This window comes from Sciurus vulgaris, assembly GCF_902686455.1.
Source record: "Sciurus vulgaris genome assembly, chromosome: 5".
Lineage (NCBI taxonomy): Eukaryota > Metazoa > Chordata > Mammalia > Rodentia > Sciuridae > Sciurus > Sciurus vulgaris.
In genome coordinates, this window is record NC_136465.1 from 34,927,348 (window position 1) to 34,945,207 (window position 17,860).

The 17,860-nt window shown below is 36.3% G+C and overlaps 1 protein-coding gene across 5 annotated transcripts in view; it reads left to right on the top strand.

The window, feature by feature from the left end:
• Window positions 1-9,861: 9,861 nt before the first annotated feature.
• TENM3 (teneurin transmembrane protein 3) overlaps window positions 9,862-17,860 on the top strand; it is a 1,088,270-nt gene continuing 1,080,271 nt past the window's right edge. For 4 of the 5 annotated variants that reach the window (XM_079141831.1, XM_079141840.1, XM_079141843.1 and 1 more), the window contains exon 1: window positions 9,862-10,178. The gene's annotated coding sequence lies outside the window, so the exon portion shown is untranslated. The remainder of the gene's footprint in view (window positions 10,179-17,860) is intronic. The other variant, XM_079141842.1, reaches the window with a different exon arrangement.

A 17,860-nucleotide genomic window follows, 5' to 3' on the forward strand; every position in this document is an offset into this window, starting at 1 on the left:
CTTTGCATTGAGAAAAAGACGAGGGAGTAGAGAGGGAGAGAGAAAAAAATAATTTGTGACTGGTGTGTGTACAAGTGCTAACTTAACTCTCTCTTTCCAGAATGAGCCCGAATTGTCCAATATGGATGCACTTGACTGAAATGAACTGGAGTCCACACAGGTACAGGTGCACTAGGTTAATCAAGACAAAGTTGCAGTGACTTTAATCTACAAAAATAGTATCCCACCATCAGGATAGCGAAATAAAACTCTTTTGCTGTCAGTAGTGATAAAGGAACTAAGAGGACCAGCCCAGGGTCAGAGCACTGGGCTACACAAGGACTTCCCCTTACTGGTGTCCAAGGTCCTCAGAGTCTGAAAAGGAAAGCAGCCATCCTTTTGGTGAGGTCACTGGCCTTAAAATAGGAAAGATTTTGTTAATTCACCTTTGATGAAAGTTACTTGTCCTGAACAAATACTATTCACTCTAAATATGCTTATTCCTCAAGAGGTATGAATTACATTATTAGACATGTAGCATTAATCTCACACACACACACACACACACACACACACACACACACACTCAAGCAGATATTCAAGAGAGTCCCTCTGTGCAGAGGGAAGAGGGGAAGAAGTAAGATAATTTTACCTTTTGTTTTATACCCTTCTGTAGTGTTTTAATTTTTTACTTCATATAGGTATGACTTTTATAATGAAAGGGAAGTATAATAGCCATGAGATTTCCCTCCAACTATCCATCTACTTTAAAGTAATTGGTGTTATATCATTTCAGAGTATCCTAGGCAAAGTTCCAGCAAGCTATGTTATGAAACATGGTTCTGAAGGATTTGGTCAAACTTTATGTATACAACATGGAATTTTTGTTAATTGCTTTTCAACATTATCTCAGCTGGGTAGTATAGTACACGTTCCAGTTTATACCCTTGTTCCAGAATGCTCAAAAATGTCTTGTTCTAGACAACACATTTTCTGGTTATCCTGTTTCTGAGTAGCTATGTGGAATGTTCATTGTATATTTAATCCACCCTTGAAAATTATACTTCAAGTTAAAAAAAAAAAAATGAGCACACACTAGTCACTGTAATAGGTACTTTGAAAATATACATTATTTGATTTAATGTATATGGTCACACAACAGTCTTCTGAGGCAGGTGAAATTATACTCAAAATAAAAAACAGGATTGGTAAATTGCCCTTGGTTTTACTTTAAATTTTGACTATCTTACCTTTTTCAGAAATTTAATCATACTTGTCATTGATTATGTCCGTCCTTTCAAAACATTCTGACACACATAAACTCCAAATGTCTATGTAATTCCTCTAATAATATCCTTCTACCAAATTTAATACAGATTTCAGAAATAGACATTGCTCTCATTCTCAACTCAATATCCATTCTCTCCCGGAAGCTTTCCCTGTCCCCTTAGCCTAAATCAATTTCCCTTGTTACACACTCTCATAGCCCCTTTCAAAGCATTTATCTGTTTATAAAGATTTATTTGATTAAGATCTGTATCTCCAATATCCTAAGCTCCTTTCAGCCAGAGAGCATGCCTGTTTGCTTTTCTGTATTTCCCCAGCCCCAAGCACATTACATTAATATCACTGACACATTGCTAGACACAGACTGGTGGCAATATCTTGCTCCAAAAGCCATCAGAGGGCTTCTAGAATCTCACATATATACCCTACAATTTAAAAACGTGGGAAGACAAAAGAGTGACCCATTTTTGTTTTTTCCGAGGCTCAGATCCTGCACAGTCAGTCAAAAGATCTCACATTGGTGTTCTGTCTTGTACACCTCCTGAAGAAGCCTTTGCTACATCATTTGGTTTCAGTCCTCCAACTTTCCTGTCAACATCAGCCTCCACTCAGCTCACTTTCCATTTTGTAGTTCCAATACCCACGCTTGGTCTTAATGGCAACACTTTTGTCATGACACAATTATTTTGATATTTTCATCACTGTGTGATTTAGGAATTGCAGTCTTAAAGAAAACATTCTCCAAGGTTCTTTGGGAGAGCAATTATCCATATTGAATAGTGGGACAGGGGTGGGAATGATTAAGATGATTATGGGGTGACTAAATGCCTCCCACCCCCAGCTAACCCTTTTTAATGCTAATCTTATTATTTTTAAGTTGCATTATTATTGCTATTTAATAGCTGCATAAATTATATTCCATTTAAATAAAGGGAATAACAGAAACCAAATGCTCTCATTGGTTAGAATTTTCCTCTCCTTTTAAATAGCCATCTACTTAAATAATTCTGAATTAATGCATAAAACTTAATATTTCTATTAGAGTCCTGCCTGACCCTAAGAGACAGAAATCCAAATGGGTACTGCTCCAGTACTCAAAATTCCATCCAAATTTTTCTCCCTTAAACAAAATTAGTGTTATAGATTTTAAAATAAAATTCAGGGCTTCTTTGGAATTACAATAAAGCCCCATTTTCTCATCAGCAATGACAGCAATATGCACAAACATAGCTCCTAATGCATGTTTTTCTCTTTGAATAATATTCTGGCATTTGCAGATAAATGGATGGAACTGTAGAATATCATGCTAAGTGAAATAAGCCAATCCCAAAAAACCAAAGGCCGAATGTTTTCCCTGATAAGTGGATGATGATATATAATGGGGGTAGGGGGTTGGGGGTGAGAGAAGAATGGAGGAACTTTAGATTATGTAGAGGGAAATGAGAGGGAGGGGGTATGAAAAATGGTGGAATGAGACAGACATCGTTACCCTATGTACATGTATGATTACAGGAATGGTATGAATCTACATCGTGTACAACCATAGAAACGAAATGATGTACCCCATTTGTGTACAATGAATCAAAATGCAGTCTGTAAAAAATTTTTTAAAAGATTTAAAAATAAAAAAACCTGGCTATATCTTCTGCAGTAGAAGGCAAGGATATAAAGGATAGGTTGCTTTTGCATTGTTATTAGATTTGATTGATCCATAGGGATGCAGACCACCTAGCTAGGTGTATGAATCCTCATGTAGTCAAATTAAGGGAGTGAGACCAAATAAACATGGCTGGTGGTGAAAGATTCTTCCTCTTCCCAATCATCCAATTATTTACCCCAACAAAGATCTCCATCATATATGATTTGGTCTCTAACTACCTTAGTTTTTCCTGTGGGTAGGAAAAGGGCAGAACTAGGTTAAAAAAAAAAAAAAAAAAAAGTATGTTTCAAGTTTTTATTTTTTTAAATTATTCCTTTAGAAACCACGGAATATCTGGTATTTGATTCATAGATGGACAAATGTTCTTTTTTAAAGCCATTATTATTTACAGTTTTCAACAATGGGACACTACATTAAGTATGCAGAGAAAACAAATGTAGCTTCTGAATTCAATTCTATTTTGCATTATCTCTTATTTGTTGTTCTTATTTGTATACCACAGCCTGCAGCTTTTGACATTGTTTGTATATTCATCTATCAGACAAAATGTTTGGGGAAAGGAATCACAAAGTTCAATAAGAATATACATTGAGCTACTGAGATTTTGAGGTTAATTTAATGTAGAGAAAACTCTATTTTAAAAGTGACAATATATTTTTAAAATGAGACTATTTAGCATGGTACTTTCCCTCCAGCAAGGCAAAAGGGCACATGGTCCTGTGTTTTCATTTCTTTTATTTTTAAAAGTATTATTTAAATAGGACCAAAAAAATGTAATGCAGAGCCAATGTCATTAACTCTGAAAACTAGAGAGCAAATGAGTCCATTTCAATCAAATGTTTAAGATTCTTTTAATCAAGTATCCGTTGTCAGCAGGAGAGTGTATTTTTCCTCTATAAATCACTTTCAATTTATTAGTAACCTTTATTTGAATTTTTCCAATACATATTCTGCTTCCATATAGTTTTCATCCTTTCTGTTTACATAGAGGCTTGGATTTTTTTTTTTTTTTTTTTGTTCCTTCACTGAGGTTCAATATATTGTCCACTTTTATCATTAATTGACTGAAGTTCAGAGAGGCTAAGTAACTAAGCTCAGGTAACCCAGCATTTTAGAGGCGCAGCAAGAATTAGAATTCAAGCAAAATTTGTCTTCCAGCTTTTGCTTGAATCATTAGAATATCACACCTGGATGCAGAATTTGCCAAAAGAAACTGAGAAATGATCCTTTATTTTTTACTTTTGTTGGATGGAAGAAAGGAAAAGACTTACACTCCCTTGCCATGCCAAAGTTTCAATATAATGCATCATTCTTATGGATGAATGGATTTTTTAAAGATTTACCTGATGGACAAACTCCTGTGCAAGGTGCCTATTCACCCACAAGCAAGAGATCACAGAATGTAGTAGAATATCCTTAGCTTTTCAAGGGATGCCTTCAGAGACCTAAGGAAATCCCCAGGTTCCTCACATTCTGACTGTGGCAGTTCCCTTCACTGGAAAAGAGAAATAATAATTCTATCTACTTTATGTAATTGTGAGGATTAAACAAACCATGAGTCAAAGGAGAACAAGAGTGTTATTGTATGGTTCAGTTGTTGGGCAATCTGCTAATATCACTCAAGAAAATGAGGATTACTCCAAAACTGCCTCAATTCAAACCCAAAGCCAAGGGATGGAGTTCCTTAAATATATATGTGTGTGTGTGTGTGTGTGTGTGTGTGTGTGTGTGTGTGTGTGTAAATTATTCTTTTTCCTTGAAAGGAAATTCTTAACATCTCACAAAGGAATGCTACATTAAGCTGTTGTTGGTCAGTAACACATGGATTAACTCCACCCAACTATATTTTCTTTTATTCTTCCTATCTGAATTTATTAAGTGAAATCTACCTTTGCTTGCTATCTTCCATGATATTGATTATTCTTTCCAGCTTAACCCTCATCCTGTCCAACCAACAAGACACACCTTCTTATATAATCAAATATGTCTATGTCAATGTACTTTGCATCAAATTCTCTCCAGGGCACTCCTATGCTGCAGGAAGACCTACCCTATTCCCTCTTCCCTGGGGCCAAATGTCTAGAAGATGCTACTCCAATTTGCCACTTCTTATCCCTAATCTATGAGAACAACAAACACTTTATACTATTAACTCTGTGAGTGACATTTAGGCCTGTGATATTGGTACTGTCTCTGCTTTGTGGATGAAGAAACTGGAGTAAAGAAATTGAGTGATGTTTCCAATTATGATTACCAGAAGTGAAGAGACCAAGATTCAAACATGGCCCTTTGGGCTCTGGGATTCCACTGTGAACCAGACTCTATACCATGGCCACTTGATTACTAAGTTGAATACTGAGGATTTCTTAAATTTGTGCACCTAACTTTGTTCCCACTGTGCTTCCATAGCTTCCATAACTTCAACACAGTTGTCTAATCTGAGTGGGGAGAGAGTGACATTCAACAGCATTTTTCAAAGAGCTACCTTCATTGTTGTGGAATGGTGATTCGAATATTTACTTTCTAGGGGAAGTTGGAAGGAATCGCTCTGGCACCTGTGGCAGTGACTTGGAATAACAGGGGTAAGGGGTGTCCGTGGTAGTCCTAAGACAGGAAGAACTGAGCGCGATCATGCTCAGGGAAGGGAGGGCACAGTGCCATAGTCAGAGGGAAGTATGGGGAACCAGGCAGAGGAATATGCCTTTTTGATGAAACAGGCCACTCATTTCAAGCCAGCAGGGATGGAGGTGGGGGAGCTATCTTTGCTCAGGGTCCTGAGAGAACGCACTCTGGTGAGATGTGAACTGAACACTCCAGGAAGACAATCTCTCCCCTCACATCAAACACATTTAAAGTTCACATGCCCTAGGAAGGGATACTCTTTAAGCTGTATCTCCTAACATTTAATTATCTCTAAATCCTTTTGAAAGGATTCTCTGACACCTAAAAGAAACTTAAGGATAATAACTTATACGAGTCATCCGCACTCAGATGTCCCTGGACGGAGGAAAGAAAAAAAAAGTGAGCCTTGTTCAGAATGTCATCATGGTTACCCCAAATCCTATGATGGAGAAAGTGGTCAATTACTATTGTTGGGCAGGACAGAGATTCCAGCTGGGACCCAAAGTATTAAGAGTTGAGGAATGAAATCCTTAGCGCCTTAACCAAACCTGTGACTGTGAAGTTGCTTTGCAAAATACTACGAAATAATTAATGAGGAGTTTTAACAGCTTCTTAAATTTTATGTTATAGGTAGAGAAGAGAGGGAAGAAAAGACGCTGGGGGGGCGGAGTAGAATCACAAATTCAAGGAAACTGTATTTTTTAGGAAGTGAAATTCATCTATTTTGATTTGTTAAATTTCCAAATATCCTTAGGCAATTCAGTAGACAATATTCTGTGGGAGATAAGAATTACAGACTCATAAAGAGGGTGAGAGGTCAGGGATGGAGATGTCAACCCCATATAGAGAATAATTGAATCATGTGTCTCATTGAAAAATTGTTTAGGTCTAGAAGCTATGAGAGTTAAAATTATCTTCCCTATTTCACTGAGTGTATTTCATTATTTAGATATCATATATTAGACATAAGGAAGAACGTCTTGAGTGTAAGAGTGATTAAACACTGAAACAGACTACCAAAGGAGCTTGTGAAATTATCGACTCTAGAACATTTTAAAAATAGAGGCGACCATCTGTCTTAAATGATTTGGGTGGCAATTCTTCTTGGAAAAGGAGACTGGACAAAATAATAAACTCGATAGTAGAATTTTAAGTAAATAATTTCCTGAGCATTTTCCTAATTTGGTGACCTCATGCAAACATACCCTATATGTTTTGATCATGAACTGTTCTGACTTGGAACTTTATACCAATACAGTGACTTTGATTTATAAACTACTTTATAGCAAGGGGTAGAAGAAAATTGTTATATCCCTTGGGTTTGATGTTTATTATTATTGCTCAATATCTGAATTTTCTAGAAAATATGGCATGCTATGTACAGTATACAGACTTTATAGAGAGAACATTTTAAAAACAATTGAAAAAATCAGAATATAAGGGTCTGGATTGGAGAGATGAAAATGAAATTTTAAAAGGAAGAAAGTTTAGAACATGCAGGGGAGGCAAAATTTTGCCTTTATCCTTTTGTAGGTTTTTGGCTAGACCTGAGAATTAAATTGACATAAGACTGATCAACGTGGGGGAAAGCAAACAAATTTATTTCATGCACATCTTATGTGGCTCCGGAGACTTCGTAAAACAAGACACGGATTTGAGCATTTATATACTGCAGCGGTCAAAAATTAGTAAGTTTTGGGGAAAAAAACCAACTAAATTATGAGGGGGTTGCTGAAACATGAGTTATTTTTATAAGGTGTGTACAGAATTCTCTCGTCCTCAATTTCTAGACCTTGATGATAAGGATACTTTCCTCCTAATACAGGAAGGAAAACTTCCACATGGGATTTTCATCCCTTACTTTTAAGGAACAGAAGGAAGATCAGAGTGACCTTGAACCTACTGTTTTCAAGTACCCTTAACTCAAATAGCCATTATGCCAGAGTGGGCATATTTTGGGGGTGGCATGTTCTTAATTCCTGCAAAGTTTAGGTCTAAGGGAGAAGTATTTAATAAAATTTAAAATTAATCTTGAAGCACAAGTGACAGAGATCATTTCAATTTGTCCCCTCATATTCTTTTATCCAACCCTTAATTCCTACAGGGCTGTTTCCAAAAATATTGCACATAAGAAATAGTGCCAAATAGAAAGGAGAAAGAAATAGAAAGGAGCTACCTCATGGCTAGCTCCTAAATGGCCTAAACCAGTTAAAAGCACCATTGGAAAAGGTAACTGTAGCCAAGGAACTTGAACGAAACTTCTGTTTTCTTCTCCGTCCCTATCATCTAAAGCTCCCAGCTGTCCTAGGTAGAGAGAACATACCCCTGTCAGATTTGCTCAATCACTGATGGCTATTTAGGAACAGAAAATGAGCAGCTGGTCTCTGCTAGGAGTGTGGCCTGCCCAGACTTATGAAGCTTCCTTCAGAGGAAGGAATAAGAAAGGACAGTGAGAGCCACCATATGTGGGCACTGTCCTCTAACACATGTTGATTCTCTCCATGAGTAAAATGTGCTTCAGTAAGTGGCCTGTTCTAACCAACCACATCATCAGCTAGTTCTGCTTTGGGAAAAATCAGGAGAGAAGAACAGAGGAATTTCATTCCCAAAGGATGAAATCATAGAAGTCTAGAGCAGGGTCTCCAGCCAGGAATCCCCTGAAGAATTTCAGATACTTGAACTGGATTTCCAAGGAGCTATTCCTTGTATTTCTTTCTAATTTTGAGGATTCATTATGCAAGGAGAAACAGCTGAACACCACCAATAATAAAAATTAATTTTGTTCAATTTTATTACAAAGAAGTTGTTTTACTCCAGACAGGGGTAGGGATGCATGTGATAGGGGATACATTGTTGCCAACATGCTATGATATCTAAAATATATTTGATGGAAATAATCTGCCCTTACTTTTACTGACAGTGTTCTTTCTTTATATCAATGCTGGATTACACATAGCAGTGTCAAAGGAAACAAGTACAATGAACTTTATGTGGACTTTTAATCTGCATTGGCAAGCCTGCTAGAATACTAAAGCCTCAATAGGACTTGTGTAACAAAGTTCTTGCTAATCAAAATGTAAAACCAAAGATTAAAACTATAATGATTCTAGATTGTCTAAAATTAAATGTATTAGGACACCTAAAATTAAAAAGACTCACCATACCAAGTGTTGGCAAAAATGTGGAATGACTACAACTCTCAATATCTGTCTGATGGGAAAGTAAAATGGGACATGAACTTGGGATAATAGCTTGGAAGTTTATGAAAAACTGAACGATTCCCCCTCCCTATGACTTATCTATTCTACTCCTAGGAATTTACTCCAGAAATATGAAAACAAGTATCCATAGAAAGCATTGTATATAAAAGTTCAGAGCAGTTTTATTTTAATAGCCCCAAAGTAAAATAATCCAACTGTCCATCAGTAACTGAATAGATAAATAAATTGTGGTAAATATGCACCCTGTACAATACTACTCAGTAAAAAGAAGAATTAGATGATTGACACACACAACAAACTTGTTGAACCTCAAAATAATTATGCAGAGTGGAAAAAGCCAAAACAAAAGGGCTCATACTGTATTATTCCATTTGTATTCAGATCTGGAATAAGCAAGCTAGGCTAAAGTAACAGCATGCAGATCAGGGGTTGCTTAGAAAGAGAGGTCTGGAGAGGATACAAGGGAAGAATTACAAAAGAGCCTCAGAAAATTTGTGGAGATGGTAGATATATTCACTGGGTTGTCCTGATAGTTGGCTGGGTATGTGTAGAATTTAGATTATATTCTTTTAAAATATGCAGTTTCTCGTATGCTAATTATACCTCAAAAAAGTTCACTACATAATGCTCAAAACTGACAAAGTTCAAGAAATTTCTAATATCTCTCCCTCCTCAAATACAACAAAGTAGATAGTTGTTTTTGTTTTGTTTTTGCCTTTGTTTTTTACTGAGGTGACAAGTTTATAAATTCTGGAATTTATCCCAAACTTAATTTGCCTGATCACAAATGCCTACTCTTGAAATACTGTATCAGGTTATGTTACACAGAATGTCTCAAAGCCTGGAACTAAACTATAGGCCAAAGTTCTGTTTGTTTGCAGACAGAAAGCAGCCCGTTCTCAGAACTGTGTGTCAGGAAGGAGCTTGTTCCTGACATGAGTACTTGGCTCGTATTTTCAGCTAGGAGAATGAGTAAAACTTTTGATTCAATTCTCTGAATTTTCTCTTTTGGAGACTGCTGGAAATCTACTTCCTTTTGTCCTGACTGCCACTCCGGAAGGAGGGATTGGAAGTGGAGAAGAATGCAAACTTTTCAATGTGGAAGAAACATTTCTGGAGGCTGGTGTCAAGAGGAACTGAGCTTTTCAATTTCTCAGCAGGCAGAAATCTGCAGAACTTTTCTGAAGGTTACTCCTGCTCAGAAGGCTTTAAAATTGAACTGCTGAATTGTAATCCTTTGGCTGTTAACACAGATGGTCTCAATGATTCAGCCCTTACCAAGGTGTCATCTTTGACTTGGATACAAAGGACATGATGGGCAGGGGATCCTTGTGCTCCCTGACAAACCTACTCCTCCTAGGACAAAGTCAGCCTTGGGAGTTGGTTTCCCTTTGCTTCTGCCTGCCTTTGTGAGTACAGATTTTCTTCACTTTTTCTATCAAAGCCCAAATCCTCAATCAGTTGGCTTTCAAAGATTATTTACTCGCTTCCAGTTATGCCACAATCACTTCTTATACAAACCAAACAATATGCCTCTTCATTAAAAGTTGTTTTGAGCAGAATTAAAGCTTATTTTGTTTTAGTTGCACAGTTTGGAGCCATTTCCATTTTACGATTAGTAAGTGATCATTATGAAAATCAAGAGTGAAACGTGACCTGACGCTTCCTAGGCTTTCATAATCTAGCTCTGTAGTGGAAATGAACATGGAGTGAAAGAAAATTAAGCTGTCGAAAATATTTGCATATGTATTTACGTGGATTTTTTTAGAGGTCTATAGGCTTCGTCAGCTTTTCAGAGATACTTGGTCCAAAATAGTTTAAGAACCACTGATCTAAAAGCATCACTGCTTTGTTAGGGAAAATTGATGAGTGTGGTTGCGAATGTGTGACCCTAGAAATGATGACCAGATCTTAAAATGGAAACACGCAGTGCACATCACTGTATAAAAAAATAATTTAAGCATTAACACCCAAAAGAATCTTTGAAAGAATGCATTTGCTATATTTTTAAAATTATAGAAAATGAGGGGAGGAAAACATAACAGTTCTGTTCCAGAATATTGTAATATTGTTTTATTTGGAAGTACATAGATGGGAATGGGGACCATACCCTTTTCTTAATCCAGCCCTGCCAGCAGGCCATCAGAGAACATGAAAACTGGGACAGGAATCACTGGGGACAAAGAACCAGGCAGTATATATTCATGTGATAATTGAAGCCATGGAAAATATTACTAATAGTAATTAATAATTTCTTTCCGGTTTTCTTACCAGTGTTAGATGAAATCCTTAAATGCTTAATAAGAATTAGCCATGACATAGTCATTTTCTGCTAATTTCAACACAATGGCCATTAAAATAAATAGAAAGGCTATGGATAAACTAGCAGGTATTATGGCGCTCTCTCTCTCTCTCTCTCTCTCTCTCTCTCTCTCTCTCTCTCTCTCTCTCTCTCTCTCTCTCTCTCTCTCTTTTAATTGGTGATAACTTCTTCAATGCCTCCATCTATCAGTGAATACAGACATGATAATCTGCCTAATAAGGTAGCTGTTTCCAGGTATAAGAAGAATCATTTAGATTAATTCATTCTAGATGGAGAAATCATGTAACCATTTACACATAGGAAATCTTTTGCTTTTTACAAACTGTGAATAAGCATGATAAATAAGGCAGAGTGTGAATTATCTACAGACCCAATAACTTAATATTTTCATAATTAGCTGAAATTTTCTAATTTGCTTTTATTTTTACAGCGAAAATATGCAACTTGTGTTTTAAAGTTAAGTAGCTAGAATTAAAAAAAAAAAAAAATGCATTATCTGTTAAAAGCTAAACTGACCTCTCCGAATTATTGGTAGTTTCTTAAGTTTGATGTTACTTCCATCAGCACTAGTTTATCCTTTCTTAATGGAATTTTTTCCCCTAAGTGTTCCACACAAAACATTCTCCTACTTTCCTTTCTTCAGGCACTCCTCAGACTCTACTTCTGAGATGCCTCTGTCCCACACCTCTCAGTATTGTGAAACCCCTGAGCTCTACTTGGTCATTTTTCTGTACTACCTATATTCTATTTAAGAAGCTTCATTCAATTCTATGTCTCTAAAATGCCATCAATATGATAAAGATTCCCCAAATCCTTTTCATTAGTGCTGATTTATCTTCTAAAATCATTCACACCCACAGCTACCTTCTAGATATTTCCATTTAGATGACCATTCGGCATCTAAAGCTTAATATATGCAAATAGAATTATTGCCACCCCACATAAATATACACACCCCTCAATTAAAACAACATGCTTCCCCCAAAGTTTTCTCCATCACAGAAACTGGTCCTACCACCCTCCTAGTTCGTTTAGGGCAAAAAACACCACATGCCAAAACTTGACTCCACCCTTTCCTTTGCAGTAGAGTTTCACATGTAGGCCCATTCCTCTGTGCTCACAGTACATTGACTGCATTCCAATCTCTCCTCTGAACTGATGGAACTTCCCACCTGTCTCACCAGCTCTGTGTGCCTACTGTTTTACCCTAAATGATTTTCTGTTAAAAGTAGAATTATATCCAACTCCTATCATAGTCTAACACTTTGCTATTAAAAGTAGGATGGGAGGAACAGGAGTTTCAGCTAAAATCTTATTAAAAATACAGAATCTCAGGCATAATGAAGAAAAAAATTTGCTTTCCTAAAGTATTCCCATGTGTACCAGAGTTTTTAAAATGCTGGCTTAAAAGGCCCTACAAGATCTGGGTCCTGATTTTCTCTCCAAGCTTATTCTTTGCTCTCTCCTCTTTTCTCACCATACCCAATCACAATGGCTCCACCATTTTGGTCTAACACAGTAGAAGGACTCTATCTTAGAAGACTTTTCCTTGCTGTCTTTCTCCTGGGACTCCACTTCCCCACATCTTGGTATGACCAAATGCATGTACCTGTCATGTCTCTCAGTTCAGATAACCCTGCTCAGAGAATGATTTCTGGACCACTCATGCCAGATGGCTCCTACCAAGTATTCAGTCACATTCAGGACCTTTTTGTTGTACTAAGGAACTATTCGGCCATTTCCCATTTATTTGTTTTTGTGGCTTTTTAGTTAAAGAAAACAAAGTGAATGTCTATTTCTAAACTTCTAACATGTCAAAATACTCTCTAAATCTGATCTAGAAGTAGCTGATATTTTGTCTATAGATATGTTTTCACAATCCCACATAGTTTGTTTGGTTATAAAGCAATCCCCAAAACAAGATTTTACCTAACAGTTGAAATTGTTAGCATCTTTATAATTTTGGAAATTTTGGCAACATTGGGTCTGCCTTTCTTTAGAGCCATAGTAAGAAAAAGTCAAGCAGCTGCCCACAAGTATCTGTCACTCACTCAGATGAAGCCTGTGCTCTACCTGATTTTCATGCATTAACAGGAACTATTAAGTCTATGACCCCTGATCCTGATCCCAATGATCAACCTTAACATTTGTAGCTAAAACACACACACAACACACACACACACACACACACACACACACACACACACACACACACACACACACACCCAGAGCTAAGGTAAAAACAACCAGACCCTCATAGATAGAATTTGTACCATTATATTAACATCGTTCTAAGACACTTTTGTTTAAATGATATTATGTGGGTATTTTGCCTAATATTAAACCCACATTTATCTTTCTTCTAAAGAATAATGAGTTCTTAAATAAACAATAGGAATTTATTTCTTTAGGAAAAAATTAGATCCAGTCTTATTATTTAGGGATTGAAGTCACTTAACTATAAATCAAATTTACCCATTGTAAGCCTCCCCTAAACTGTATTTGTGACATGGTGCTAGATTTAATCTCAAAAATACCTGACAAGTCAGTGCTTCTATCTTTAGGACTAGGAGCAGATACCAGGGCTTCTTTTTATACTATGTTCCCCTTTATCTTTTATCTGCTAACATATTTATGTTATCTTTTATTAAATTTCTCCCTGTTGAAGACACATTTCTCTTTTTTCGTTTTTTTAAGAATTAGCATATCTGAAGTTATATTTTAATCCCTTTTAAATATTCCTTAACAGTTGTCGATAAAATATTTTAGTATGTCACATATTGCCTAATTGATATACCACTGAGTCTCCCTGGAGAAAGAGTGTTGTAAAATAGCTTACCATTGGTTCCCTCGATAAATCAGTGTTCCTGTTGTTTTGAAACACACTGGGAAGAGCAAAAGCTGTAGTTTTGATTAACATAGACAAGTCCAAAACGTTTCTCAGTTTTGAATGTTTCCATTAATCAATAATTCTGCTCCAGAGTTGCCACAGACGGTTTCAGGAAAAATCTTTCTGCTTTTCCAGTACCAGAGAAAGAGCTGTTTCTGGAATGTTATGTTTTTGCCACTGTTTCTAATGTGTATCACCCCAAGAATGATATTGATAATCTCCAGCCATCAGGCCCAAGGGGTGACTTTGATACCATCCTGTGGGTTGCTTCCAGCTAACAGCTCTTCTCTGCAGGTTTCTCGAAGATGTATGATACAGGGGGCACGGCTGAAACTCTCTGTTAAGGTACCAACAGAGATTCTTCCTGTCATTAAATAGAAGAACTATTGATGTAATTCCTCTTCAGAAATTTTTTTATTAAGAATATTTTAGCGAGATAACAATAATGCACTGCATATTTCAAAAAGCTAGAAGAAAGGATGCTGAATGTTTTCACCATAAAAACTGATAAATGTTTGAGAAGATAGCTATGTTTAACCTGATTTAAAAATTACTAATGTGTATCTATAGTAAAATATCACAAGTACCTCATTATTATGTATATTTTTATGTATCAATTAAAATATTTACCTTTTGTAAAAATAATTTTAAAAGGACAAATTTTATCACTTTATGGAACACAATGAGGAGACACTTTGATGAAAGCAAATATCTGAAACTTAGGAAGAAGCTTTTCGATGTTGCCTAGGTTACATTTCCTCTATCATAGAAGACCAATATTTAACATATCTTGATTTAATCATTAAACAAACATAAAGAAGAAAAAAAATTAGACAGCTATAAAACTGGAAGAGATTACATCTTGTAATAATACAGCTATGAAATTCTGACCAGAATAAAAATATGAGTATGAAGAGAGTAATCATTTGCTTATTAATTCAAGGAACAATTTACCAGTTTTTCAAGTATTATGAAAATAGAGATTATAGGACTCTGTTTTTACCATGCAGGTTTTTCAAATGTATATGTAATAATCTCATTATACCTGTGGTGCAGATTCAGATGAAAGCAAATTTTCCTGTCTTCTTGTACATGCATCGATCCCATTTAAAAATCATTTAATGTTAACTAGTGGACAACTTAGCTATCTGAAACATTTCATTCAGTTCTATTTTCTCAGGAACCATGGTTGAAACTGACAAGGCAAAAGGTTGTGTAAATATCTAAGCAGGGGTAAAACTATCTAGTTATCCCCCAATACTAACAAACACATTAGTAGAATATTTCTACCACGTTGAGAGGGAATGAAGGAATCACATTGAGCAGAGGAACCTTATTTAAGTACCTCATTATCTCAAGGCACCGATTGAATGAGAGTATGGTTATTTCTTTCATTATGTGCAAACGCGACTTAGAGCACAAAGAGAGATGGTTCCAGTGATTCACACAGTAATTACAAGTGCCACATTCAAAAATGGGACCAAAGCAACAGCAGGACACTGTAACCTCAATGGTTGTTAAGGAGGACAAACAGTGGAACTTCTTCAAAGGCCACAACAAATTGCAGGATCTAGTCCTTTGTCACAGGCAAATTATGCAGCCACAGGAGTGGTGTGAAACACAACTTGGTAAAATAACTTGTATACATTTTCCTACTGCTGAAATATTCCTGTTACCTACACAACTGAATTTGTATAGATAACCAGGAATACCTGTTGCTTGATGCATCATTTGGCCCAGCACTAGGTAAATATAGCTGTCTGTTTTTTGTTTTCTGTGTTTTTTTTTTTTTTCATGTGTACTTGTTCTATTTGGGCAAGGTTCTTTGTAAGTCATGATAATACCTGCATAAAAAACAGGTAAGACTTATAAGTGAAGATCACTATAGAATAAAAGATAATTGCTCTTTTCATATTACAATTCTTTGACCATATTTGAACAAAATTAGGTAGTACTTTTGTCCTTGTCCCTCCCTATCATTTATTCTTCTATGACCGTTTTTGATGATTTCTTTATTCCTTTCTTGAAACTTACTTATTACAAAAATATATTAACTCTCAGGAACACATCTCACAAGCCCAGATCTAGATCATTTCACAGCAGTTTACCTCTATCTCAGGATCTACTCCATACTGAATCCTCTGTACCCCAACCTGACAAACCCCTCTCCTGAATCTTACATGTGTCCTCCACTTTCTTTGAACACAGATCTGTATGCCATTCAAAATCATATAATTGGTTTGATTGTTTTAAAATTTATTACACAGTTATTATATGTGTAATATGTTTACTTTAGTTACTAAATATTCTGTTGCTAAGATTAACACAACCATTCAGTCATTCAGACCATTACATAGTATAGCTGCCCCCCATCTGTTATTTCATTTTCCATGGTTCTGGTTATCAGCAACATAATAAACTACAGTCCAAAATATTAAATGGAAAAATACCAGAAATTAATATGCAATACATTTTAAATAATTTCATTAAAATCATTGGTATAATCATTCTATTTTATCATGTATTATTAATTTCTTACAAAGTCTAATTTATAAATCAAACTTTATCACATGTACATATAGTATAGGAAAAATATATATAGGGGTTCAGTACTGAACACAGTTTTAAGCTTCTATTGAGGGTTTCAGAATCTATCAGCATCTATAATGGGGGAATATACATACATATATATATATATTTATCACTGTATGAATTCACCCATTCTTCTACTATGGACACTTGAGTTGTTTTCAAGTTTTTGCTATTACACATAATATTGTTATAAGCATTCTTATTTATAAAGACTTGCCTCTAAAAATTTTGGGGCTCCAGAGTACAATATAAATGGAGGCCCAAATGCCAGTGTCTCAAAATATGAAATGTTATAAATCCAGCTACTGCTTGACCCATATTTCTGCCCAGGGACCTACAGCCTGTTCTCCAGGAAGATACATCTAATCCATAAGCTAGGGACTATCCTATACCCTGAGCCATATGTCTCTGTGACCTGAGGGGCAAAATAAGTGAGTCTGAAACTTGGGTCCAGCACTCCTGGGAGGTGATGGGACCTGCCTGAATCCAAACTGGAACTAGGTAAATCTTCCTTCACAGCCAAGTCAGGCAAGTTTCTTCGTAATTCCTTGATTCTTTTTACTTGAGTTTACAGGTAGCTCTCGGTGTTTCTGAAATTCCCCTCTGTTCCATACTTCTCTCCTAGCTTCTAGAAGACACTTGCCATCCTTGGGGTTTTAATTTGAAATCACTGTCATAGGAAAATATCACAGATGGGTGTTATGGTTTAGATATGAAGTGTCCCCCCAAAGATCATGTGTGAGATAATGCAAGAAGGTTATGAGAGCCTTAACCTAATCAGTACATTATTCCTCTGATAGGGATTAACTGGGTGGTAACTTAGGCAGGTAGGGTACAGCTGGAGAAGCCAGATTGATGGGGGCATGATGTCCATGGTGAGGGGAGCTCTCTCTCACACTCTCTCTCTGCTTCCTGGTACCAAGTTCTGAGCAAATTACCTCTGCCACATCATTTTACCATGATGTTCTGCCCACCTTGGGCCTAAAGCAATGGAGTTGGCCATCTATGGACTAAGTATGACCTCTGAAACCATGAGCCTGAGATAAATTTTTCCTCCTCTAAAATTGTTTTTGTCAAGGTTTTTGGTCACAGCAGGAAAAAAAAAAAAAAAAAAAAACTGACTAAAACAATGGGGGTGATTTAAACAACAAAAATTCATTTACTCACAGTTCTGGAGACTGGAAGTCCAAGATCAAGATGACGTCAGGGCAGAGTTCCTTTGAGGCCTCTCACCTTGGCTTTCAGATGGCTGCCCCCTTGCTGTGCCCTCACATGGTAACCCCACT